Source organism: Carettochelys insculpta, chromosome 6 (genome assembly GCF_033958435.1).
Source record: "Carettochelys insculpta isolate YL-2023 chromosome 6, ASM3395843v1, whole genome shotgun sequence".
NCBI lineage: Eukaryota > Metazoa > Chordata > Testudines > Carettochelyidae > Carettochelys > Carettochelys insculpta.
Window position 1 is genome coordinate 98,520,752 of NC_134142.1, and position 27,360 is coordinate 98,548,111.

The 27,360-nt window shown below is 39.4% G+C and overlaps 1 protein-coding gene across 1 annotated transcript in view; it reads right to left on the reverse strand.

The window, feature by feature from the left end:
* Positions 1–27,360, reverse strand: part of LUZP2 (leucine zipper protein 2) — a 462,473-nt gene that overhangs the window by 189,709 nt on the left and 245,404 nt on the right. The gene's annotated exons all lie outside the window — the stretch shown is intronic.

Consider the following 27,360-nt stretch of genomic DNA (forward strand, 5'->3'; position numbering starts at 1 on the left):
GCACTTGATATCAGTGTCTTAGGTCATCCAATTTTTATTAATCATAAGCAGGATCCATTTCTACTGTCCCTTGTACCAATGTTTAGGAAATGTTTTATGCCAAACTGTCAAATGCTGCATCTCTGCACAAAAATCCTCCAGCCACAGTCTGGACAACAGTTTATACACAGTTATAGGCTGGGACAAATGCTTCTGTGTTTTACACAGACTGGTAGTAAAGGAGATTCTTCTTCCCTGTAAGATATTGTACAGGAGGAATTATTGAGCTTTTGAGCCATCCTTGTAGGATGTTCTTGGATGTTCTAAAGAGATTTGAATTTTCCCTGTTTCAGATTAACCTCTGTTGTACCCAGTTAGTGATTCAGGCATAGATCGGAGTTTGGTGCCTAAATATATTTGAGAGTCTGGGCATCAGTTTATAAGAAGAAACAAAGGCCTGAATCCTGCAACCCTCTTCCGAGGTTATTTTAGGGCTTTATTCAGAGTCCACTGAAGTTAATGGTCATCTTTGGGTCAGACCCATACTGGGCTTCTGAACTTATCAAGAGCACTGGTCAGGTTTTGAAAAATCTAGCCTATTTATTTAGTGATTCACAGCTCACCTAATCCACCTGAAGGATAGAAGGGAAAAAATTAAACAGTGCACCATGCAATCAGATTTTGGATACTTATTATATCTTTAAGCTTTAATTAAATGTTTTTTCTCCTGCACTTATCAGTTTATAGATCATTGATATTGCTCAGTACATAATACTGAATTGAAATTTCATCAGAAGCAAATATCATTAACTTACTTTGCCAGCAGTATATAGATGTGACTGTGGGGAAACAGTGTGGAAATGTTTGAGCTGCCATCTCTTTAATCAAACTTACATCATCTGCAATTTCTTCTCAATACTGTGAAAAGCAGGGAGATGTTTCATTCTGAAACAAAACTTTCTGCCTGCCACAGCAACACTGATAGATGATCACTATCTAGTTAGTTCTTAAAACTACATCTCAGACTACTGCCTCCAGCTTATGTGCTCAAGTAGTTTATTGGCAATAGAAATTTTATCCTTCATTTAAACATATGAAATCTATAGTATGCAGCATTTTAGTTATCTTCAAAGATACTAAAAATACTATGCTTTTGTGGGTCTGAATCAAGGGAAAATGTTCCTTCCATGTCAGAAGAATAAATCAAAAGATCATTTTGAAAAGGAATAGAAACATGGGGCAAAAGGGAGTGGCCTATATGGTGCTATGTGCCACAGGTATCAAAGATCATTTGTGTCCTATAAAATCAATACCCACTTCCAATTATCCCCTTGTCTGCCCAAATATCTGTTTCACACAACCATCTACCAAGAGATAACATTTTATTCAGCCACCCACACTCTGTCGTGAACACATTAAGCCAAAACGAGGATGGAATGGGGAAAGGAAATACATGGAAGCTTTGATTTCTATGCTGTTGCATCAAATCAGGTTCCAATTAGTAGGTATTTAGAGCATGTAACTTACTGTTATGTGTTTAGACGCTACAGTGACAGGCAGCGTTAATAAAACCCCATATGAAACAGGATAAAACTTTTAAGAACTGTTACCATCCATTTGGTGGCCAATATGACATCAGTTTGTCGTTTCAGGTCAGTTGGAACACCACGAGTCACCCCAAAAGCCAACTTGACTACCTTGTCTGAGCTAGCAGACCAAACTATCCTTTCCATCCCAGATGTAATTCCCTGCTAGGAAAGGGGTAAAGCAAGTTTGTTGGGCAGCATAGTGTAACCCATCCTTACAACTGCCTTTGCTGTTCTTAATCCCACAACAAAACAAAAAATAAAAAAAGGCTGCCACTATTTCACAAGAGCCAAAATTCACTTGGAAAACTAAAATAAACATGAAACTACCAAAATAAAAAGGAAGGTACTTGAAGACCCACTCACAGCAAGGGAGAGCTAGGAGCTATGCCAGTGAGTGAGAGAGACAGTGTGTTGACAGACAGGGCTTCCAGTTCACTGGGCAGTCCTGTTCGCTGACCTTCCAGTTGGTTGTTCTGGTTAGAGAGTGGTCAGGCAGTCTGGTTTGCTTTCTGTCAACAGAGCAGATTGCTCTTTCGATCCGTTTTTGTGTATGGACGTGATCTGTCAACAGAAGTCTTCCAACAGTAACTTCTCAACAGATTGTCATAGTGTAGATGAAGCCAGCGAGTTTTAATTCAGGTATGGTGAGTCTGGAAGACCTAAAGAGCTCTCTGTAGCTCAGACTTTGCCTCTTTCACCAGCAGAAGTTGGTCCAGTGGAAGATCTTACATCACTACATTGTCTCTATGAAAAAAAAGTTGTCTTTTTATTAAAAGACCACACCCATAAAAATGAAAAAGAAAAGAAAAGAAAAGAAATTGGAGTCTCTCTCCAGAGCTGCATTTAAAGGGTGTTGTGGTTACAGGACTGTTTTCACATCTATTCTCCTTGTTGTCTCTGAGAAACCCATAAGATGCTAGGCCTTATATACTTGCCTGACTGGGGGGAAAAATTCCTGTTCTTACACTATTAGTCCATCTATGCCACCTACTTATTTCTGTGTAGGTCCAACTGACACACCTGAATTTCATACTTTTGGGAATTTTTGGACAGTAAATTTGTGACAACGGGCTTGTTGAATATGTACAATTATTAGCAGAAGGAATAACCATGAGATGAACAGCCTACACATATATTTTCAGACCCGTCTAATCACATTCTCCACTGCCAGCTAAGTTAGATAGGCTTCCATCTTTAGTTTCAGGAAAAGAACACATTCATTTTATATTCTTTTGGGACCCAGTCTGGTCTGTGTTTGCCTTTCAGTGATGGTTGTTCCATTGTTTGGAAAATACGTTTTGCTATACAGCTCAACATTCACCACTGTGCAGGACATAGGCTTGGCATTGCCTATCTATATAGGGTGACCATATTTCCCTATGCTGAATAGTGGATCTGGTGAAATTACTCATGTTCACACAAATTCAATGAGAATAAGGGTTGTGCAGTAGAGGAGGTCAAATTAGTATCAAATGGATTGAGCTCCTGTTAAAAAGAAATTCTGGTATCTTTATTTACATTACTATCTTTAAGGTTTGTACAATGAAAGGCGACACACAAATTCCTGCACACTTCTTTCATGTGGAGAGGGGGTTGACCATCTCACCTGATCCAACCCTCCCTACTCAGTGCTCTCCATCTTCCATGCGTGGCTAGCTCCCTGAGATGGATCTACCTCTCCTGATACCTGATGCCATGTGTTCTCAAGGCATCATGTAGGGGGCACACAAGATCACAGGCTCCCCTCCTTATATTTCTAGCAGAATGTTGCAAGCAGCTGCCATTTGGCACTGGGTGGGAGGAATGAGATGGGATGGGAGCGACTTCCAGACAAAGGAGTTGGGACAGGACTGACCTGGCCCATGTTTTTTTTTCCCCAGAAGTCATATCTTCTCTCTCCCCAACCCCTGCAGCAAGAAGCATATAGAAAGCAGCTGACACCTCCAAGGGGCTGCTGGGCAATGACAACACCCAGCTGCCTCCTGTCCCCAGGCTACAGTACAGGCAGAAAGGGGTTAAGCTCTAAGGATGCATTGAGCACCAGGGTCCAGGAACTTGACTTCAGGAAACCAGGCCACAGAGACAGCGTAGCAGGGAAGGCTGCCTAGGGGACAGAGCAGTCTTGCATTCCCTGAGGGCAGTTCCTAAGGAGGGAGTAGTATGTGGAGAAGGTGCTAAGAGCCCCTGCCTAGGAACTCACATGGTCAGGGTGCAAACAGGCTGGAAGTAGCTTTCTTCCCACCACTCCAGAGTTTAGCTGAGGGGTGGCAAAGCTTCTCCATGCCAGGGCCACATGAGGTTTTGATATATACAGGGTTTGGCTTTTCCTGGCCAGCACCCAGGCCAGAAGGTCTTGAGCTTTCCCTGGGTGCCAACCCAGCCAAAGTGAGCCAGGGAAGGAGCCTGACAGCCAGTCTGTTAGTGAAATGAATGATCCAACCAGGGGCTGGATCTCTGCACAGTGCTAGGAGCAGGCTGCATCCTGCTGGGTGGGGGAAGGGTGAACATCAGGGTGAGGCATGGGATGAATGATAACAGCAGGTAGAGGACAATGAGGGTGAAGCATGTAAAGGGTCAGTGGGTGGGCATCAGAGGTGACACGTAACCGCCTGCCTACACACACCAGCCACTGCAGCAAGAACTCAGTGCCGGCCAGAAATAGGGTAGGAGGAACTGGAAATCTGCAAGGACTGCACTGCCAGACCATCAGGGAGAGCACCCAGCTTCATCCACTGCAGCTTTGTCCCCATTCACTGCAGTTTTGCCCAGCCAACAGCCCTGAGCACCCACCTCTATCTTCTGCCACTGGACTCTCCACTCACTGCTGGTGGATGGATGGCTGGTAAATGAGGATCCAGCCTGCAGTAGGACCCACCAGAACTGATGGGATGGAAGAGACAGAAAATACAGGATAATTTGTCTTTTTTTGTTTTTTAAAGTAGAGACATCTACAGGGAGGCTTAAATGTGGAACTTGTCCTTTTAAAAAGGAGACATCTGGTCACCTTATAGCTACAAAAAGTAAGAACATGGAGATCTTTTTGTTTAATGATTCTACACACATATAGTGTCTGATTCTGCAAACCTCCCTGATACTGAGCAGTATGTTCTCTCACAAGTACTCCTCTATTATCTTCACCAGTAAATAAGGATTATAATGAACTAGAGTCAAAGTCAAACCACCATAGATTTATGCTTCAATATTAATACCAAGATTTAAATTTCCAAATGCAGCAGTGTTCAGATGGGTCAGGGTTTTCAAGTCTCTCTCTAGAAATAAAGGTGGCTGAAATCCTAGCCAGTTCACTATTTTCCGATTATTATGTTGGTTAAATGCAAAGAAAATAAAATCTAATTTTATGCACAAGAATCTTAGATTTTTGTTATCACAACTAGATGCAATTTCTAACCAGGTATGCATACTTGTCCCACATCAGTGGCAATAGAACCATTATCTGTAATCAACTTGACAAGCTTCAGAGACTGCCTCCCACTTTACTTTCTTGATGAGCAGGAAAGGAATTTCTACTTTCAGAAATTGGTTAGTTTCATTAAGAAAATTGTTGTTTTCCATTCCTCTAAAATCATTAGAAACTGCTTATTACGCTTGATGATCTCATCTAGCAACCCTATGTCATGCCCTTGTTTACAGTGAAGCATGCACGAAGAAACACCAGTAGCAGGTTATCTATCCATCTTATAAGCAACCTTTTTAAAGAATCCTCAGAAGGTTTCCAGTGCCATTTTGTTCAACTTTCAGGTAAAGGCCATCTGTACTTGGCTGCCAATTACACTCTCCCTGGAGCTGTCAGTTAAGATGGGCTTCACTACATTACCTTACGTATTCTGATGTTCACTTACTTAAATGAATCATACTCGAGCTAATAAGAATACCTAAATGTACTACAATTTCTTTGTGTATTATTTCTCTCATAGAATAAATCACAGAACACTCCAGAAAAGGAATCAATTTCTTCTAACAATCACCTTTGTGAAGTGAGTCAATGGATAAAATTAGTCTTCTTTCTCAAGGGACAAGGAGTGGAGGAGGAGGAAATGGCTTGAAAAGCCTAGGAATAGAGAAAGAAATTCAACAATAATTCCTGAGGCACTCATAGGTGCAAGTGGAGAGGAGGGTACAGGGTACCTTGCTCCACTCCAGTTCAGCTACAGTGAAGCTACCCAATGTTTCCTGCTCTCTGGGGCAACATCTGCATTTCAGAGATCTTTCACAAGAAGCTTTTCCAGAAGACCTCTTCCAAAAGAACTTATTTTGAAACCATGCACCTACACACAAAAAAGCGGATCAAAAGAGTGATCTGCTCTTTTGAAAGAGCATCCCCACAGTGCCTACTCTTTCAAAAGAATGGGCTAAGGATCAAAAATGAAGACTTCTTTTGAAAGAAGGGCCCTGTGGAGTGTTTACACACGTTTTGTCTCAAAAGATGCTTTCGAAACGGGGTGCTCTTCCTGAAACAAGAAAGGAAGAGTGATTCCGAAAGGAGTGCCACATTCTTTCAATTTACTTTCGAAATAATGCTTGTTGTATGTAGATGCTCCATGGGCTCTTTTGAAAGAACTTGCCAGTGTAGACATGGCCATTTTGTGTGTAGATGCTCTATAGCATCTTTTCAAAGAGGTCCCTTTTGAAAATCTTTTGAAAGAACTTGATGTAGATGCAGTCTTGGTAGGCAAGAAAGTAGAGATTGATCGTGCCTACTACTCTAGCAGAGTGCCTGGACAAATAAGGCACCATTACTGTTCCCCACCCTGACATTCTCACTCCAGATATGGGACTACCTAGGAAGACCTATGGAGGAACACATAGGATAGGGTGCTTAGGATCTTAGATTGCCCTTAGAATAAACCAGATCCTTAAATGCTTAAGCCAGGCAACGTTAAGTGCAAAGTTTTAAATAATTCCCATCTGAGTGGTATGCTTCCTATGTCTCCCTAAACAGCTGATATACAGAGCTAAAGCTCTCATTCTTCCATCCAAGGTCCAACTTTGTGCTTCTCTTTGCTATGCATGATAGACAGATTACCGAAATTCTGTGGTGGGGTCTCTTTTCCCTGATTGGCTGGGTGCAGCACTTCTCATTCCTAATTAAAGAAAATACTTAAAGCATCAGTTTAAATGTATATGCAGATAAATAAACATGTACTTTGCTGAATAGGGATGCTATCCTGAACTGTGGTTCAAACAATGGGATAAGAATCCATGCAGGAAACTAATACATATTTCTTTTTTCTCAATATTGGAGTTTATGAGATTAACATTAACTTAACATATTTGCGGCTTGTGGAACATGATTCCATTAATGGTCTTGCTAAAGTAATTAGAAAATGAGACTAACTATATTGGACTAATTCAATACACGTCCAAAGGGATATTTGAAGCTTTTCTGGAGGGGAAGGGGTCATACTATTCACCCTACTCTAACACACACATTTTCATACTTTTTTGTGATTGGACAAACGATTAACCATTTGTATGCTTTAAAAAATGTAACAGCAAGACCAGTTAGGAAAAATTGAGTCAAGGAGGAAAAAATAAAAGAAAAATATCTTCAGAACATTAACGTGTGGAGACTAGTACCCCTGTTTTAACCATAGTACAGGATTTATTACACCTTTTGGTGCAAATTCCAAGATTTCAAGTCTAGAGTGTACCCTGGGGTGTGAATTATCAAGAAATTGAAAGACTGAGGTCTGCAGGGCTCAGAGAAAGGTATCAAGAGTTGTCAGATAAGGCTTTCTGGCTCAGGATGCAATACTAGAATCAGCAATGTGTGAATGGGCTGCTAGGTTTGAAGAGAGAGAGTTTCTGGGTGAGGTACAGAGAGTCTCCTGCAGGTTCCAAGACCACTTCCTGAGGGACAAAGAGAGGTGGTTAACAACTCCCTGAGCAAAACCAATACCAGGATGGGAGAAAAGAAAGAACACACCTAAAATGTCTTCCAAAAGTCATTATGCCCACCCTTATCCTCAAATACCTACTGTGGAAGTATAACATTGTATAAGTATAACGTTGTATAAGGGGACATGCTGGATACATTGTATATGAGAGGGCATGCCAAAACATGTTACAAAGTATCTGAGGGAGCACACGTAGGGACAGTTAGCTTTTGAATGGAGAAGCAATTAAGATGGAGCCAGCGCATCTAAGAAGCAGGCATCAGAATGGAAGGTGTGAAGGGCAATTAGTTAAGTTAACTGGAAGCTGTTAAAGGAGATTGTTAAGGGTGGCAGGTAATTGAAGATACGTGACTGGTCTCAGGGATCTCGAAGGGTGGTGACTAAACTCTTTTTCTTCTTTGTCTGTAACTTGTTCTCCAAAAAACTGTATAAATTAAGAGACACAAGCCCCACTCGGGGGGCTCACTTCTAAATGTATTAGCAGAGCGGCTTTGCTAATAAAACAGAGTGGTCTGATAAATTGTGAGTCTGAGTCTAACTTTGACACTACTCATACACAAACAGGTGATATGCTCCTGCAGTTAAATATTGAAAAAAAAAAAAGAGGGGAGTGAGCTCAGTTCTAGGAATGGATTAAAATTCAGTGCACTCTTGTTCTGTGTGTGACTAAAGTCTTTACAATTTTTGATACTCTGTTGATTAGAAAATACAGGCCAATATGAAGCTCATGAGTACAATAATGCAGAACGGTATGCAACTGATTAGTATGATAAGCTATACTATATTTCCATACTATGGCTACATCTACACTAAAGAGATCTGTCAAAAGGATCCCTTCTGGAAGATCTCTTCTGAAAGACCTTCTTTCGAAAGAGTGTGTCCACGCACAAAAAAGTGGATTGAAAGAATCATCTGCTCTTTCAAAAGACAGCATCCACAGAGCCACGGCTCTGTCGAAAGAATAGGCCAGGGATTGAAAAAATCAAGTACTATGAGGACTGCTCTTATGAAAGAAGGGCCCCTACGGAGAGTCTACACACTTTTTTTTTTTTTCGATAGAATTTTTCAAAAGGAGGTGCTCTTCCTGAAATGAGAAAGGAAGAGTGATTTTGAAAGGAACACCAAATTCTTTCAATTTACTTTTGAAAGAATGCTTTTTGTGTGTAGATGCTCCATGGGCTCTTTCAAAAGAGCCCCCTTCTTTTGAAAAATCTTTCAAAAGAACTTGCTAGCGCAGACACAGCCTATAGTTAAAAGGTGGCAGAAACCCCACGAAAACCGAAAAGAAAATAGTAAGATAAGAGGTGAAACAATGATAAAGGAGCACGAAAGGTGAGAACATATTGGGTTCCATCCTCTACTGAGGTCTGAGAGGTCTATTTTTATTTGTATTAGCTTCAGCAAGAATCTCTCAGGTCTTAAAAGGAGATCTGCTCACAAAAAGGAATTTACCCTGATACACATACCTCAGAGAAAGCCTATTACCTTAGGCAGCTCCAAAACGGTGTCTCAACCAACCTTAATTTTTTCCCACATACCAGGATTTACCATCACTATCAACATTTGCTTTCTGTAAGCAGGAAGGGTTCCTCTATATAAACTTCTGGTGGATCACTGGAAACAGAGGTCTACAGCCTATGCTGCTTCATTTTCAGGAAATTCTAGGTATTCCAATATAAGTTCCCTTCAGTAAATTTCCCGATATATACAATAGCAGCTAGAGATGGGCAAACTGGTTAAAGTAAGACAGCTTTATGTATCTGCATATATTTTAACTGTTGTATGAAACTTCATTCCTGTTCTAAATTTTAGCATGACAAACTGTATTTCTCTGTACATATGGTTATATACAATTACACATGGATAAATTCTGTGTTCATGTTTTCATCAACAAATGCCTATTGAGTTCAGTAGAGATGTACCCACTTATACCAGCAGAGAAAATGACCAACTTAAGTATGAACTGCAAGATCTAAAACGATCAGGGTCATCTGTAAATCAACATAGTTCCACAGAAACCAATAAAGATGCACTGATTTAGATCAGTAGTTGATCTGGGCCACATATAGATCTGGAAAAAAAAAGTGTTTTTCACAGAATTCACTGGCCTATTAAGGTCAAACAGGGACATCTGGGAAACCAGGCTATGCCAGTCCAGGAGTATTGGAGAAGACGACGACACATTGGTAGCATGTGCTGAGAGAGGAAGAGTGAGGAAGATGGAAGCATCTGCAGAGTCAAAAAGGTTGCTATTTCTTTAAGGACTCTTGACCTTTTACAATATGCCTACACCGTGAAGAAAAAACCCTCTGAACTGAGTCTCAGTTCCCAGATCAGCTGACTCAGGTTGCAGGACTACATCACTGCATTGTGGACATTCAGATTCAGACTGGAGTCCGACTGTGAAACCATCCCCCATTGCGGGGTCTCAGAAGAGAGATTAGCAGGAAACTAACCAAACACAGAAGGAAAGAAGTAAATGTTTTTGACTCTAACCTCCAACTTATGAAAAGAAGACTGGAAAACTATGTCCTAGCAGAGAAGCCTGAGGGGAAATGGCTTGGTTATTAATGGTTTTCTTATGAGCTTTGTTTGCTGGAAAGAATGTGCTGCAAGTCTGAGGAGATTTAGGCAAAAAAAGGCCATCTGGAACTAGCCAGCTCCTGGCCGCAGCCTGCTACAGTGCTGAATTCCCTCAACCCCCCTTAACTCTAATAAGACTTGAAGACTGTCAGCACCTCTTGATAAACCTTGCTGCAGCAGACAGCTATTGTGAGGACAGAGAAAGCTAAATTCATTATGTTGAACAGAGTTGTAGCTGGAATGACTCTGGTCCACCAAATGTCCCATAATTCAAATAGATCTGCATTACCCTCTGCATTGTGTACTACACAACTAGAATTATAATATGCATCTCATTTCAGCAGGCACTTTAAAAAAAAAAGAAACAGGCAGAACTTTGTGCTTGTCAAGCTCCTTAGTTCTGTTACATACCCAATTGTTTAACATGCATATAGATGTTTTTTTAGTATTCTTTGAAAGTTTCCATTATCAAATCAGAATCTGCAAATTTTCATAGCCTTATATGTAAGAGATTTCTATCTTTGAAGATCACTCCACCTCTGAGTGTGATTTCCTTAAATTTTATAAACTCAGCTTTTTAGTTTTCGAAATCAGGTTTGAATTTGTTTCTTGCTGAATAACACGTACAATATTAAGACAAAGGAAAATTGATTTGTAAATCCAGAGGGAAAAGTACAACCTGTCTTTGAAACAGAAATCTGTAAGTCATTCTATTTTATTATGTATACTTAAACTACCCTTACTTCAAAGCTGACTTAGACTAGAAAATTGGAATATGAACTTCAATCCAGAAAAACAATACTTGTTTAAGTCAATTTCAGGCTTTGATATGTGGAAAATTAATTCAAAAAGTCACACATTCACACTTTTAGTTAAATCAAGTTAATCTTCTTGTTGACCCCATCCATGCAGACAAGCACTAAAATGTAGATGGATGAGTCTTTATTCAAATAGCATGATGATTTTGGAGAAGAAATTAGTGGGTGCAGCTACATTTCAGGCACCATCTAAGACCATAAGTTTTGGTTTACAGATCCTACTTTTGAAAATAATATTATAAAAGTGCAATTCTATGAAAGATGGCTCCTTTGTACATAAGGGATCAGCTCCCTTTATGTATACAGGGTAATAACTAACATTACTTAAACATGTATTATTCAAACAGAGCCAATAGAGTGGAGTAAACTACTATTTAGTTAGTGAGTCATGCACAGAATTATTGACTAAACTCTGATTACTGATACTTGAATGCCATAGGAATGCACAGATGTCACTGAAGCAATTACTGTCATTGTCACTGAAGGCAATTAGCTGCAGACATTTGTGCATGCACACAATGTGGCTTGAAGAAATTTGGTGTGATGAGAGGCAAAAATAAAAGAACTTAGACTGACTTGCTCGGACCATGCCAAAAAACTAAACTCTATTTGTGAAAAGGTAAACAGTTAAGATATTTAAATTATTTTCTCTAAATATCCACATATTAAAGACATCACTTACAGCAATTACTCCATATAGACAGGTATCAGAGGGGTAGCCAAGTTAGTCTGTTTCCGCGAAAACAACCAGAAGTCCTGTGGCACCTTATAGACGAACAGATTTTTTTTGGCGCATAAGGTTTCTTTGCCTACAAAAGCTTATGCTCCAAAAAAGAATCTGTGAGTCTATAAGGTGCCACAGGGCTTCTGGTTGTTTTTACTCCATATAGGTTTCTTAAAGTTGAAGTCTTGAAAGTGATGCTGTTAAGAGTCTCTAGAAAGCACCCCAATGCCTTCTGCTTTTCCCACTATTTTCAGGCTAACAGAAGAATGATGGGCTGATCCCACGCACTTAGGGGAAAATGCACTTTCCAGATCTACCTTGCAAGATGACGTCTTTAATATGGAATTCCTGATAGATTACATTACCACTTTCCACACTGCTGAGTTTCATTATTTGTACATACACACTTCATCTTCTATGCATTCCCACTGAATGCCTAAAGAAGCTCTTAGCCATGACCTGTTTGTCTTACAGTACATACTCCTTTGATTTGAAAAAAGCATAGCTGTATAATCCTACTTACATTAATTAGCCATGCCTTTTCCCCATTCTCTTTTTCAGGATAGCCAAGTCCAATACTTCTGTCTGTCACAGACTGTTACAAAATGTAATGTCACTGCTGTCACTGGAATTTTTACATCTAATTGTGCTGTTAACATACATGTACCTGCTGAAGTAATGACTTCTGCAATTTTTTTCCATCTCTCTAAATCAGTAAGCTCCTATCATAACTCACTTGAAATTTTAAAAAGTCTACTTTAACTGACAAAAGGGTCAAACTGTGAAACCTTGTTCCATGGCTTAATAATTTAAAGTTAGTCTAATAAAACAGTGTTCACTGATTCATGAATCTCTGCTACAAGAAGCAGGTGGCAACTGAAAGCAATGTAATCAGACAAGCTAAAAAAAAGGAAATGTAGGCAAACAATCCAGAGACACAAGGAAAAGTCTCAGCTTTCACTGTAATTGTTCATGCTACAAAAAGGGAGCTGAAAAGCTCCCTCTTCAGGAAGAGCAAAGATAAAAGATGCCATGCCCATACCAAGACACATATGCATTAGAAAATGTATCAGTCACACTCTGTGTGGCTCCCTTCAGTCAGAGAAAGGCCATTGGACTAGATAACCCAAGATGAAGATCAGTATGACAATTCTTTCTTCATAGTACTCTTAGATTTTAGGATACCACTGTAGTCCCTTCCACATATGAAATAATGGGTCTAATTTCACTGAGGGGGCAGTTAGAAAGCCACTTCTAGTTTAGGGAACTGTTCTCTGGCTGCCTCTCTAGCCATGGGCTTATGATAGATCCCATGACTAGTATATTTCTCTTCTGCCCACCACAGACTGGCTCAGTTTTTTGTTTGTTTTTTTTAACTGCCATCCAAAAAACACACCAGTGTGCTGATACTGTGTTTCATGGCTCTTATCCTACAGGCACCCAGATCATACCTTTGCTATCCCTGGCTGCTTCCAGCTTCCTTCAGAGAAGAGGACAATAGTAGCAAATGAACTTGGATAGGTTATTGCATTGCTTGATCACAGAGCAGCAGACAATGTTTGCCTTCTGTCAAAGACAGTGCTGGTTTTATTCTTTGAATTGAGCCTGCAGAGTAATAGCCAAATGATTTCCAAAGCTGGAGCAAAAGTTCGGGGTCACACCAGTTTACTGTTACATACAGCTGGCACTTAAGAGTATGGTAGACTGGGCAGTTTTATAAGGGCAGGTACAGTGCTTGAACCACAGAATTTTGGCATGCCAGGATCAGTTGTCATTGTGGATTCTATCTCTAGAACAATTTTTAGCCCCTTGTTATTGAGAGTAGCTGCCTCCTTAATTAAACAAAAGAATTAATAAGTGAAAGAATTTTCCTAGGAGTCTGAAATAATTGCTGCTTTACATATATAGCACATAAGGTCATGTGAGGAGAGACCTGATAACTCATAAATGGCTTAACAGAACAATTAAATCACCTGTTATATGGGGGCATATAAATCAAGGGTTAGAAGAAAGATGAGTATACCTACTCCCACTGTGATTCCATAACCATTTTAAACTTCATTGTAAAATATGATTGGATTAGAGTTGTCCTGTACCAGCTAATATCCTGAATGTTTAAAAATGCTGTTGTACATTAATTTCAACATTGTTTTTGTTTGGAACTGAATAGAACAATCTGTTCCTTAGAATTGATACACTCTCCTTTCTGTTACTTGCTCCAGCATTAATATAATGTATCCTGGCCTGTTATAAAAGAGGGCATTCAGCTGAAGACAATAAAATAAACCAGAGAATTTGTATAAAAATGTCGAGAAACATTTTAATGAGATTTAGAGGTTAGTCACAGAAAAGGCTTATCAAAACGCCTAGTCTATCTCCCTGTGACGGCCAGATTGTTCCCTAGTTTTTCAGCCATTCAAGTTTCATAATGTCTCAAGCAAGGAATTAATATCACCGCATTTGGGAAATACTTCCATGGTCTGTTAGATCTCTTTTGGAAATATTCTATGTCCCTCATCCCTGCATCACACCCCACCCCACTCCACCCCTTGAATTCTGAACACATTTTAGTTTTTTTATCCCCTTAATTTTGCCAGTAAGTATGACAACCACAATTTTACTGATTGTCCTTTTCTTCTCTTGCACGGTGCTGTGAATTCAGAAACAATGAAGAACCTTAAATTGAGAACACTTTCCAGGTTGGCAGTAACTTCCAAATCTGACCTCTTTCTCTTTTTCTCTCTTGCAAAGTCTATGAAAATCTGACTCTATTTAAACTAATGTATAAGTAAAATATAAATATCAGTGAGGTAGCCAAGTTAGTCTGTATCCTCAAAAACAAGAAAGCCACCCAATGGGCCACATCCCCTCTGACTTATTTGACTTGTTTTTTTCTTCTTTTGATACACACTACTGATAATGGGCCATTTCCACCCTGACTGAATAGACTTTGTCAGCTCTGGCCCTCGCTTTTACTGGGACCCTACTCCTTTTATTGAACAAGAAGCCCTGTGGCACCTTATAGAGCATAAGCTTTCTGACGAAGGGGGTCTTTGCCCAGCAAAGCTTATGCTCCAAAATATCTGTTTGTCTATAAAATATAAATAGTTAAAGTGAATTCTGAGAGCCTCTTTATGGCCTCTGGTGGCTCTGCAACATCCTGACTGAGTTTTCACTCAGGCTCCTCAATAAACCCACAAGGTAGTGTGTCCAATAATGCACTCTCCTGGGATCAGATTTATTAACATGCAGTCTCAAAATAGAGTCTTTTTACTTCCTCTTACTTGAGGTTTGTCTGTCTTCACTTTTTTCTTGGCATGCCTTTTCAGTTCAGTCTTTTCTGAGTCCAGCCAGGAATCCTTCAAGCTTTCCCTGATCTCTTCTGAGCAACCACTCTCAGGCCTTCCTACCTAGAATCTTTCCCATCTCTTTACCTTTCCAACTACTCCTAGGCCTTTCTACCTAGGATTCTTTTACATGGTCGTGGTCTAAGTTGGCCTCCAGACTCACCACCTTCTCGTCTGTGCCTCAAGACAAGAATCCCCATCAGGAGTCTTCTTCTCACTGCTATCTCTTCCACAGCTTTCTGATTCCACCTCTTCAGAGACCTGATCTTTATAGATAATAGCTACCTTATATCAGGCCCCAATGGCAAGGCTATTAAATGAAGAACAAGTGGCCTGGCCCAGTTCCCTCTTAAAGGAACCTTTTGACACAAAGAGGACAAAAGTCAGTTACAGGGTACAGCATCTGCCTGTCCGGTTGCTCTGGTAAATTTATAATATACATGGGAAAATATCACACAAAAGCTAGTGGTACACAAAGCAACATTAATTTTACCCAAGGCTCGCACTGTATTAGGGAAAGCAGGAAATGTAGCAAGAAGGTAACCTCCCAATGATAATTTGGCAGGGAAAATAGCCATGCTGTGGCTGACAAGGATCAAGGGTTCAGAGGCACCATGGAAACAGCCAAACATGCCTAGCTTATGGTTCATTCTCAGGTGTTCAGGTATCATTCCAGGAGCAGGACCTCTCTCCTTGATGGCTCTACAACCTTCACGTTTCTGCTTCCAAGAAAGCATGTTACAGCGGCATGTCACAATGTTTGTCTCTGAATTTCACTTTTGCTATACATACGCCCCAGAAGTGCCACTATTGAAACCGACAGTGAGATTTGAGAGTGCACACGCACACACACTAAACAGGGCAAATCTTTTGGAAGTGTATTCATTTTCTTCACCACTTTTTGAGCACACCAACAAGGTGCACTCCTCCGCACCCCACATTGTCACATTTATGAACCCTACTGGACTGTTACGGAATGCAGGGATTGTCCTTATAAAAAAGGACCTCAATGATCTCAGGGGGAACATTTATTGACTGTCAAGCCCATTGCCTTACAAAACACAGTTTTGGCCATATCATGCTCCCTGAGGAATGCACACAGCTAGGAAGTCTTTCTCCATATCTCACTCCCCAAAATTAGATCTCTTTCCTCTATACGGCATTGCATCTGCATTCAAGAAGATCAAACTGTGCCGTCTCATAATCTGCACCAAAAGAAGCATGACAGTGAGAAAAACATCTGCAGGAGACAAATAATTCATTGATTTCAACAGAAAAATGTTTTTCTTCATCCAGTGAAACAGTCATCCCTTCTACTCCTTGCCAGCCAGATGATTTAGAATCTTATTTTACATGGCTGGTACCTGGCACATTCTGCTAGGCTAGCAAAATGCCCTTGTGGAGCAGTTCAGTACACAGTCCTCAGAGAGCTATGATTAAGATTCAGTCCTGTAGAGTATGTTTCCAAAGTGAGGGTGCCCAAAATAGAACTATTTGCCACAGATCTGAATGAGAAATGTCCTGTGTTTGCTGCAGAAGAAACATGAATCCAGGAAGAAGAAAGAAGAAGAAACATGAACTACAGACTATTTGTTCATCTCCTGGAAGCCAGGGCTCATAAATGTATGTTCATTAATCTAATATCAAGAATCTTGAGGTGAGATTCATTCTAAAATCATGATAGCCTCAGCTCAGCCCAGCCCAGATGATTCAGATACCTAATGGATCTGTCAATATAGCAACTAATCAGACTACCTGTGCATAGCAGAAAAAAATTCTACTACTGATTTATGGTCCAAAAAAGAAGTTTTCTTTCTGGGCAGGAAAACCATCAGTTTCCCTGAGTAGTCCCCATTTCTGCTAATTTGCATGACTGCTCACTCAGTTATTCTCAAATGTTTATCAATTCTCTAAATGCAAATTTATCACTAATATCAGCACACCATTTTCTAGGTCAGGGCCATACCATGAATTGCTAGATTCCTGAAAGGTTTTATTTTTGTATTCCTCTGATTTAGGAGCTCCCTCTCCCTTTCCTGGGATCTTACAGTTATCTGTCTTGATAGAACACCACTTCAAACTCTCTTACCATCTTCCTCTTTGTAGCCCATCTTTAAAGACTGTCCTATTAGTAGACAGATCAGCTCAGATGATATCAGGTGTCAGGGCCTTCCTCCCTAATATTGTTCCCTATTTTAATTGCATTACATGATTTAACATGCAATATCCTTTCCCCACCCCTCTCAAATCAGGGAAAAACCAAATCACACTCCCATTTCACAGGACTCTGTTTATGAATTTCATGAGTCTCTATTTGTGATGCAAGGAATTTTAAATAAAAATTGAAAAGATGACACAAGTGAAACTTAGTTAGCTTTGGTACAAAACTGAGTGTAGTTTTTTAGAAAAAAAACAAGGAAAATTTGAAAGGTGTCCTGGTGCTTTAAAATTTCACTTGTACCGTAGCATAGCTTGCCAATGTTTAAGAAAATTCCTGGTTGCTCAAAAGAAATTAATTCAGAAAGGAGGAATTGCAAGAGTTGTGGGCTGTATATCATTAGTTCTATAAGTGAATCTTTCCCTTCTACCAATATTCTTGAAAGGACACCTCCATCAGGATACTTCATTGTGATGTATCACTTTGATGTGTAATTAAGAATGATCAGCCAGGCTGATGATCTGTTATAACAAAGTATCACAAAGCAAACTGTCATTTTTGTGATTTATTAGTAAAATAAATCAGCCCAGGGTTACAGACAGATCATATGTTTCTGAGGAGCTAATGGTGTTCAGGGGAAGAAGAAGCATACTGAGTTGAAAAAGAGAAAATACAATTATTTGGTATATATGTGGGGAACATGAAATATGTGAAATAGTAGTTGGTACTGACATGTAGGCAATACAGAGAGGTAACATTCAGAACTATCTTTCAGCAGTTGGTAAATGCATATTGTTCTTACTCTGCTTTGTCAGATGCAATCTTACATAAACTGAGAACATTAGCTAACAGCTATTCCATTGTCTCTGACACCTATAGGAGGTTAAAAAAAAAAGCTTACTTCTTAAAGAAGACTGTGTTCTAGCCTCCGATCTGAAATTAGTTTGAGAGGATTGTAATTTGGATGGATTGATGGACACCAACTAGTTACCATTCCTCTTGAAGGCTTCCATTGTGACACTCCCTAATTAGCCAACAAATGGGTTGTGAAGGGGCTAGCCCTTAGATTGTTACATTACGCAATATCCTCCACACTGTCTTCCATAAATGTTCAGCTTATCCACTCACCTTTTAATGCAGTAAAAGTCCAACAACCTTTGACTTTGATCAAAGAGTTTTTGCATAGAATGTGATATATTTCGTTTTCTGATGGCTGTAACTTTTTTAATAATGTTGAATGCATAATTGTGCTATTACTGTAATCTGGTATCCTCTGTAGTCCAACATCTCTTTCCTATACAAATACGTAAGTCAAGAAAACCCCACCTGTGGTCAATCCTTGTGGAAGATTTTGGTTGATCTGTACTTTAGAAAGTTTTATTGTCAATGCCTCAGTGTACCCACAGAGTTGGTTTCCTCCTTCCATCTACCTATCCTAGGGCTCAAAATCTATATCTTATCCTTCTTGACTGAGGTATCACAGAGAACCCAGTTGCCAGATTACAGCTGGCTGAGATACTCAGTATGAACAATCATTATGAACTTAGTCCTATTATGTGCAGCAAATCATTTCCTACTGAATCCCAATTTCAGTGTTATTGTGTCCATTGTTAGTACATATTTCCCAAATAGCCTGGATTAAACGTTTTCAATGAACTTTTCTCCTAAAGTCTGAATCATGCCCCCCAAAGTTTAGTGGAAAGTTCTAATTAACTTAAATAGATACAGCCTTTTGCCTACTAGTCACCCACTGCCCCCAGTGGCTTTTTTTTTTTTTTTTTTTTACAAGGTTACAGTCCAAAAAGTCCAGTCTGAATTTTTGTATGAAAACAACTTCATACTAAAATTTATGAAGCTCTTAGGACTAGTGAAGAACAGATGGCAACTATCCAAAGACTTAGTGAATATGGTAAAAAGATTGCATGAATCATAGCAAGCCACACTTACCACTATTATTTGTGAAATGTTTATAATTTTTTTTAGTAACAGAGAGGAAGCCGTGCTAGTCTATATACTATCAAAACAAAAAGCAGTCAAGTAGCACTTCAAAGACTAGCAAAATAATTTACTAGGTGAGCTTTCGTGGGACAGACCCACTTCTTCAGACCATAGCCATACCAGAACAGATCGTCTGTTCTGGTACGGCTATGGTCTGAAGAAGTGGGTCTGTCCCACGAAAGCTCACCTAGTAAATTATTTTGCTAGTCTTTGAAGTGCTACTTGACTGCTTTTTGTTTTGATAATTTTTTTTTGTTTTGTTACGATTAAAAGACTTACAGGTCATCACTTTACAACCATATACTAATTTGAACAGATCATCCACAAAGAATGAATTGACTACGATAATCTGCGGGATCCAATTTTTTTGTTCCTAAATAAAACTTTTCATAGTCACCTAATTTTTAATAGAGTAACTGATTTTTCTGGGCCCACACTTATCTGCACAATAAATGCCAGGTCTTTAATGCAGGGGATAGTGTCAATGGAATGGAATATTGCTGGTATCATACAATAGTGGTCTCCCTTCTCTGTACAATTGCCAAAGCAAAACTGATGCATTTATCCAAAGTGAAGTGAAGGGTGCAATATATTAAATTACAACAGTTTATGCTAATCTCTTTATTTCTGTTCTACCAGATGATTCATGTGCATATTGCCACATTTTGTGATGGATGTTGGTACATTAGAATGACATTTGTTCACTGCGCATTATTGCAAAGCTGCACTCTGACTGATGGAGAGAACACACTCATCTCCAGGTTCATCTAATCAAAAGTGACTTATTCCAAATATCAATATGATTTTTGAAAGAAAAGAAGTCTCGTGTAAATTCAGACAAGCACCTTGTTAATTGAAATATACACATTTCAATCATGGTTGTCTTTAAGTCTAAAAATGCAACAATCTCCAAGAATTTATAGTATTTTAAGATAAATATTCATATAAAAATAGCACTTCGCATGTTCAAAGCACTACAAAACAATTAATTAATGAATCCATGAAGCAATCCTGTGAGGCAGGAAATTATAAAAGCTAAAATGAATGGGGCTGTAGGACTAATTGGTGTTCTCAGTAATGTGCAACGCCATAGGCCCCTTCTCCAAAACTGCTAATGAAGTTGTCAACTGTGGTGGTAATATTTTACTATATTAATAGTATCTGTTGGGAATTGGCTTGAGACACACCGGCTCTTTGGGAGCAGACTTCTGTATTTCAGACTGGGGTGGATTGAGCTCTATACATACAGCCTGCATACATACACCCACATCTGCAGCAGTCAGTGTTTTCTGGAAAAAAAAAAGGTAACCTGTAAAGAATTACAGGTCAGGATTTGCAAAGCAGGCTCAAGGGAGTTAGGTGATCACCATCAATGTGAATTCATACATGGAGCATATAAAAGAATATGGCCCTGATTCTGCAAAACTAAAGCCAATGAAACATTTATGATTGCCTTCAATGGACGCAGAATTAAGCCCTAATATTGCAACTTCATTGTTAGGGCCTTAGAAATTCAGTCCATTTTGGACAATTTCACAGTCGTTGCATTTTTTAAAATGGTAAATTTTATGATTTCTCCTATTTACTTCTGAAACTTCATGTTGTAATTGTAGTGGTCCTGACCCAAAGGAATTGTAGGGGATTGCAAAGCTATTGTAAGAGCAGTTGCTGTTCTGCTATGCTTCTATCTACCCTGTGCTGCTGGTGGTGGTGCTGCTGCCTTCAGAGCTGGGCAGCCAGAAAATGGCAGCTGCTACCAGGGGCCCAGCTCTGAAGGAAGAACTGCTGTCAGCCTCAGTGCAGAAGTACGTGCAGCATGGTATGCTACTGCTACCCCTACTTCTGCTGCTGGCAGGGCACTGCCTTCAGAGCTGGCCAGCAGCCAGTGGCCTCTTGCCACCCAGGTCTGAAGGTAGCATGGAAGATATGGCGCTAATACTGCACCCCCTCCTAAAATGTCCTTGCCCTCCCTTTGCAACTCCTTTTTTGGGTCAGAACACCAAGTCTGAGAAACACTAGTCTCCCCATTAAATCTGTATAGTACTGAGTAAACGTGTATGAAGACCAGACTTCACTGAGGACAGGGAATCAAATTTCACAGCCCATGACACATTTTTCACGGCCCTGAATTTTCTCAAAGATTAATCATTGTATAGGTAGGTTCTGCCTATTATTCAGATATTAGCAAGGGTATGATATACTGGGTTTGGTTTGGGGTAGGGGATTGTTGATTTGTTTTCCACTTTGAATGGTTGAAATCCTTCTTCCTTATAATTGCTGAAAAGTATTTACATGCAAGCCAGACATTTTGGAAAAGAAAATATTTGCTACAGGAGGCAGACACATTAGGGATGCTTCACCTCCTTGAAAGATTTATTTCTGGAGGAAAAAGGGTTTTTAAACTCATTTCATCATCAAATGAAAAAAAGACAATGCTAATGAATAAAAAATTATTCACTCAGTAATTTTTCCTAATAGTTTTCTCTTCGCTCCTGCAATTCACTCTTGCATCTGTCCTGGAGCGATAAGCAAAACAGACAGAAGAAACAGTATAGTTCATTTTTCACCTACAGTCTGACAAAATGGACAACTTCAGAACAATTTAGCATTAATTTTTTTTTCTCCACTACACTACACTGCCTTCAATTCTGTTCATTCCACTGTGAACACATTATCTCAGGCGACTATTATCCCACGCTCATAAATAGCATTGCCCCTGTACTTCTCTTTGCTGCTTGGTATAAAGAATGGCCACAGAAGGCGGCTGGTCTCAAGATGGCCCTCTCTACTTATCTCTTGTGTGAGGATCCATTTGCATCACAAGAAAACAAAGGAACGAAAGTGGAGCCAAAAAGCACCTGCTTTATGGTGCATGATGTAGCAATCCTTGGGTTGGGCATTTGTCCTCACCTTCCCTGGTGAGAGGCACAGCAGAAATGCGTGACTGAGGAGGTAGATAAAAGCCTGGCTTCTCAGGGACAGTACTGAAGAGAAACACGTATGGAGAAGTTCTCTATGCAGACACCTCAAGATCCAGAGCTTTACGGCTGTGCTTTACCTGCAGATTGTTAAGCTTTATCTTGTATGACCCTGACACTTTGCAATGCTGCCAACCCTTTAGCTCTGAGGGAACAAATGAATGGAAAACTCTACAGGCTTATGGAGATATACTTTTCTTCTTCTGTTTTATTGTTTGTGATGAAACAGGACACTAAAAGCCCCAAAGCTGTTTCTAAAGAATGTTCTTTCACTCTTCATTATGTGATCTACTTAGGTAATTCTTCCACAGACTCCATTCAGGTTACCCTAATCAAGACTGTGCTTAACTTTAAACACATGATAAAGCTTATACTTAAAGCGAAATGTGTATTTAAGTACAGTATTATCCTGAACACTTGTATTGAAAAGGATGTATTTAAGCATGTGTTTATTTGCTACCCTGAACTAGGATATATATGCCACTAAAAATCTTTTTGTGTGTTTTCTGAAACTATACAAAGAAATTACACATTGGTCTTAAATACAGAAGGAATAGTGACTCCAAAATATACCACTTATTACAGACATATTCACCAAAAGCTAATTATTGACTTCAGACATAAATCACTTTAGAGATCTTTGAATACAATTATCACAGAAAAAAAGGGGAAGGGGAGAGTAAGAGGCCAATTCAGAACAGAAGGGGAGATAAATGAGTGCTGTAAAAAAAGATAAATGGAAAAATACCATGCATATCAGGGGAATAACAGAAAGGAAAGTATCAGCAAAGAGGTACAGGAAAGCATTGTGTAGGCAAAGGCATTCTGGAGGACAGCTGAATGTTTAGGAAGTCCACAAAGCATGATGGAGTGTTAGTGCAGGCTGGAAACAGCTGGAAGAATCAAGGAGAACAGCAGAGAATTGAATGAGTGATTAAGATGATGAGGGAGCATCTGCAGGAAGTTTATTATGTTATTCACTATTTGCAACAAAAGACACAACGAAAAGTTTTGAGAATGATCTGTGAAGAGGGAATTAGATATTAACCCAGTATGAACTTGTGAAAAAGAAAAAAAAATACAAGAAGGATTCAAAAATACAAATCAAAGCAGAAGGTTGGCCTAAGAAAGAATCAAAGCCGGTCAGTGAAATACTGAAATAATCACTGAAAAAGGCCAAGAAATCAAGTAGAACTTGCATAAGAAATACAGTGCCAAAATATTTGAGGATTAGAAAAAAAATCATCATTGAGTACATAAACCTGTAATCACATGGCAAAAAACAAGTCAAATATATGGTCCTCTCAACTGAAACATCAACACAACTACATTCTATGTGTAGACAATATTGCACATGCAGTATATCACAGGAATCAATTAACAGCTCTATTTGGGAATTAAATATTTCAAGAGGACATAACAGATTAAGGGTGCATCTACAGTAGGAACTAACTTTGACGTTAACTTCGAAGTTAGGCACTACATCGAAGTAGCCAGCAGATTTTACACACATTTTCCCTTACTTCGAAGTCCTTACTCCATTCCTGAGAATGGAGTAGTGCCCTGCTTCAAAGTAAGGTGTGTGTAGACACTCTACTTCAAAGTTGCTTACTTCGAAGTTGTACTTCAAAAATAACTTTGAAGTTGCTTACTTTGTAGAACCTACAGAGCCTCAATAACTTCAGTCAGGTCACGGAGCGTTAACAGTAATGTTTTAATGGATTTATTAAAAACATATGATATAACTGAATGATGATAGTTTCACATGAAAAACAAATTACAGTCTCCTTTTTTATACCAAACACATTTAATACATTTCTTTCAGCAGACTTTGCATTCACAAAATATTAATATAATTCTTAATGCTTATCATCAGAGTTTGAGGTTAATTACTACCTGATATGCATTGCACTTCCCATTCATCTATATCCTTTCTGAACAGTCCTAGTCTGCATACAAGAACACTGACTATATAAGCCTGAGCTAAAACCCTGTGACATAAACAGCAATCTTTCCTTTACTTCTCTGAGCTTTGGATCAGGTGCTTAAGCTGGATTCTCCATGATCACATATATTATTTCTTTCCTAGCATCTCAGCCAGTGCTCAGGATAGATATTATTCAGGGAATGAGGCAGATGTTCAACATTGCTGTTCCTCATTTAATTAGCAGTCTCTGCCTTCTTTATTACATTCCACCCAAAGCCTGCAATAGAAACATAATTCCTATTTTCTAATGGGCTTTCCTATGGTGCTTGTCATTATAGTATCTGATTGCCTCAAAATTGTTTTTTTTTTTGTCCTGCTCTCAAGCAAGACACTATTGTTATCCCCAAGTAACAGATAGCAAATCTGATAATAGAGGGAATTACCTTAGATTACGCAGTGAATCCATGGCAGGCCAGAATGAGAACTCAAGACCCTGGTTCCTAAAATCTGTGTTCATTCTGCTGACTCACACTGCCAAGCACACCTGTCACTGACTTCAGCTGCAACTCTGGGAGCTCAGCTTCTGCCTGTCAGACCCCAGATGTTTCAAACTGAGCATTGAGAAACTAAGGAATGTGCAATTAAAAGATGACTTCAAAGATATAGTTTTAACGTGGCTTGTGATTTCATGGGACAAAAAGTCATTTATCTGTTTCTAAAGCTATTTTTTTCCTAGCTGAATTTGAAAGACCTATCACAAATTATGATGATGTAAATGCTTCTCAGACAAAAGTCACAAAAATTGTTTATAATGGAAATTGTTAGGTAACCTAGCTATCAGGGTTTCTGGGGGTCTAATTTTCAAGTCCATTGAAAACTTCTTTATTATCTTCCGAATGCAATAGGAAAAAACCAAAAAATATAATTGAGCCAATAGAAGATATTACCTTATCCACAATGTCTTGATAAAGGAAACAATCATACTTATGGATTATAAAATTCATGTAAACAAAGGGCCATGTGCTTTCCAAACTGCATGCAAAACTCATTTAATTGGCTTTTGGCCAAATCCTTCTGCAGAACTGCAACACATCAATATTTAAAAGGAGATACAAAAGGGAGCAGTTAAAACTAAATGCTTGAGAAAATGAAAGTCAGCAGGAAATGTGACAAAACACACATCTCTAAACATGAACACTTCAGCAATAGATATTTGGTATAACCTAGAGAGGGATCAAGAGTTGTTCAGTACAATTTACATGAAAATTTTTATTTTTCAATATATTCCTTCTGTTGTGAATACTAGATCAGCTCTACTAGTGTTACCACCGGTGTCATGAATCATGTAATCTAACCCTTCTCAGAGCAAGTCCAATCGACACATACACAAGACAGCTGTGTTTCTTCATTCCCTATCACGTTTGACTGATGCTTAGGTGGCATATATTTTCAGGGTCAAAGAAAGCAAACACTACAAAGCTGACTTCTTTGCCATTACACATTGTGAGATCAAAGGCTGCTTCAAGTGAATAGCAAATAAATGCAAGTAAAATTCACCTGAAAAGAAACTGGAGAAGGTTCAAAAGAGAATCCAGGACTTCTGGGGTAGTTAGCAACATGGCAATTCCACCTGTCTAGAAAAGCATGAAGAGTTTGCTACACTCTTGCTCTGCTGGACCAACAGGCAGAAGGACATCATCCTCTCAAAGTAGATACATATTTTATAATATAGCGCAAATGTCATGCAGACGCTATTACCTATACCTGTTTCAAAGAATTCTCAGGCCCTTTTGTGTTTAATGCACTTTCCTGGGCTCAGAAGTAGCTGTTTCAAGAAGGGAAATGTAGCAGCAACAGGGAAGTACCATCTCACAAGTGTCCTGCCAGAAGGTATGCCTATATTTATAATGGGGTCAGTGCACCATGATCAGTTTTCTGGGGATCAGTTTTGCTGCATGTGTAAAGACACAGTAAAAGCGATATTTCGGGGTTTGGCCATCCACTCTGGTACTCCATGCTGACTCAGAGTGACAGATGTCAGCACAAGCCCAAAGACCCCTGATCTACACCACAGAAGAAAGTTGATCCTGATTCGTTGATTCTAGCTACGCAAATTGCATGCCTAGAATTCCCTATCTGGGATCAACTTTGATCCCAAGTGTAGACCAGGCCACAAACAAAAAGTTTTAGGAATAGCTTAACAGTATTCTTGCCAAAGCAATCTGCATGAGGAATCAGGGTATCAACCTTCGCCAGCTCTGCACAACTTTATCAGCAGCCAAAGGATGGAGAGATCATTAGAAGCAGCTTGTGTAAGTAGGTACCATTCACAGTAAGATTTTCCACAATTGGATGCCAGGGGCTACTTCACCACCTTTTTGCTTGTAGGAGCAAAACTCGCTATGTACTTCCAACAATTTACATCCATGAATTTTGAAAAAGTGTTACATTTCTCGATTTCATGAAAGGGTAAGCTCAGTTGTTTGAATTTCACTGGAAAGTGTAGAAAATTTGGTCCCAAGAACATTTCTAAAGGCTCACAATTTTTTTTAAAGATTCTGAAACTTGACTCCCACTAAAATTCAGTCAGAACTGGATGTCCAATTCCAGTAGACATCTGTGAAAATCTCAGACTTCATCAATGAGGATGAAATTCATGCCAATGGCCAGACGACGTCCTAGGCTTTTCTTAGTCCCTATATAGTTCTAAGTACCTCCTATGTTGTGCTAAGGATCAGCTGATGAAGAAGGCTGATGTCACATTAATTCACGTCTGCTATCCCCAAAACTAACCTTGAACACTTTTCCTAATCTGGTTGAACCCCAAGGGAGCTGAAGGCACTTGAATGAGACGATCTTCATCGTACCCTTAGGTTATGTCTACAGAGCAGCCTTATTCCAACAATAAGCTATTCTGAAATAGCTTATTTCATATAATGCGGCGTCACACAAAAATGCAAAACAGCACTTAGCTATTTCAAAATACATCATCTACACACATTGTGCCTATTTCACAATAGAGCCATGGTCCATTCCTTGTCATGGTGAAGTGCCTTGTGTGTTTCAATCACTCGGAGAGCTCTACCAGCAAAGCTACTGCTCCTGGAAGGGTCACCTAAAACTGGACAGACCAGACACATTTGAATCATCTTTTCCTGAGGTAAAAAAGGTTGGCTTAGGGTTAACAACCCTGTCTGTAGAAAAACAAAATTTACAGAAATATCTACAAGGAAACCTACAAGTGTTGGGAGGAGTTGGCCCTACACATGACCCATCAGGATGACCTGGAAGATATGAAGCTGTTCTCTAGCTGTTCACCTACTTGGGGAGTAATGTGGGCA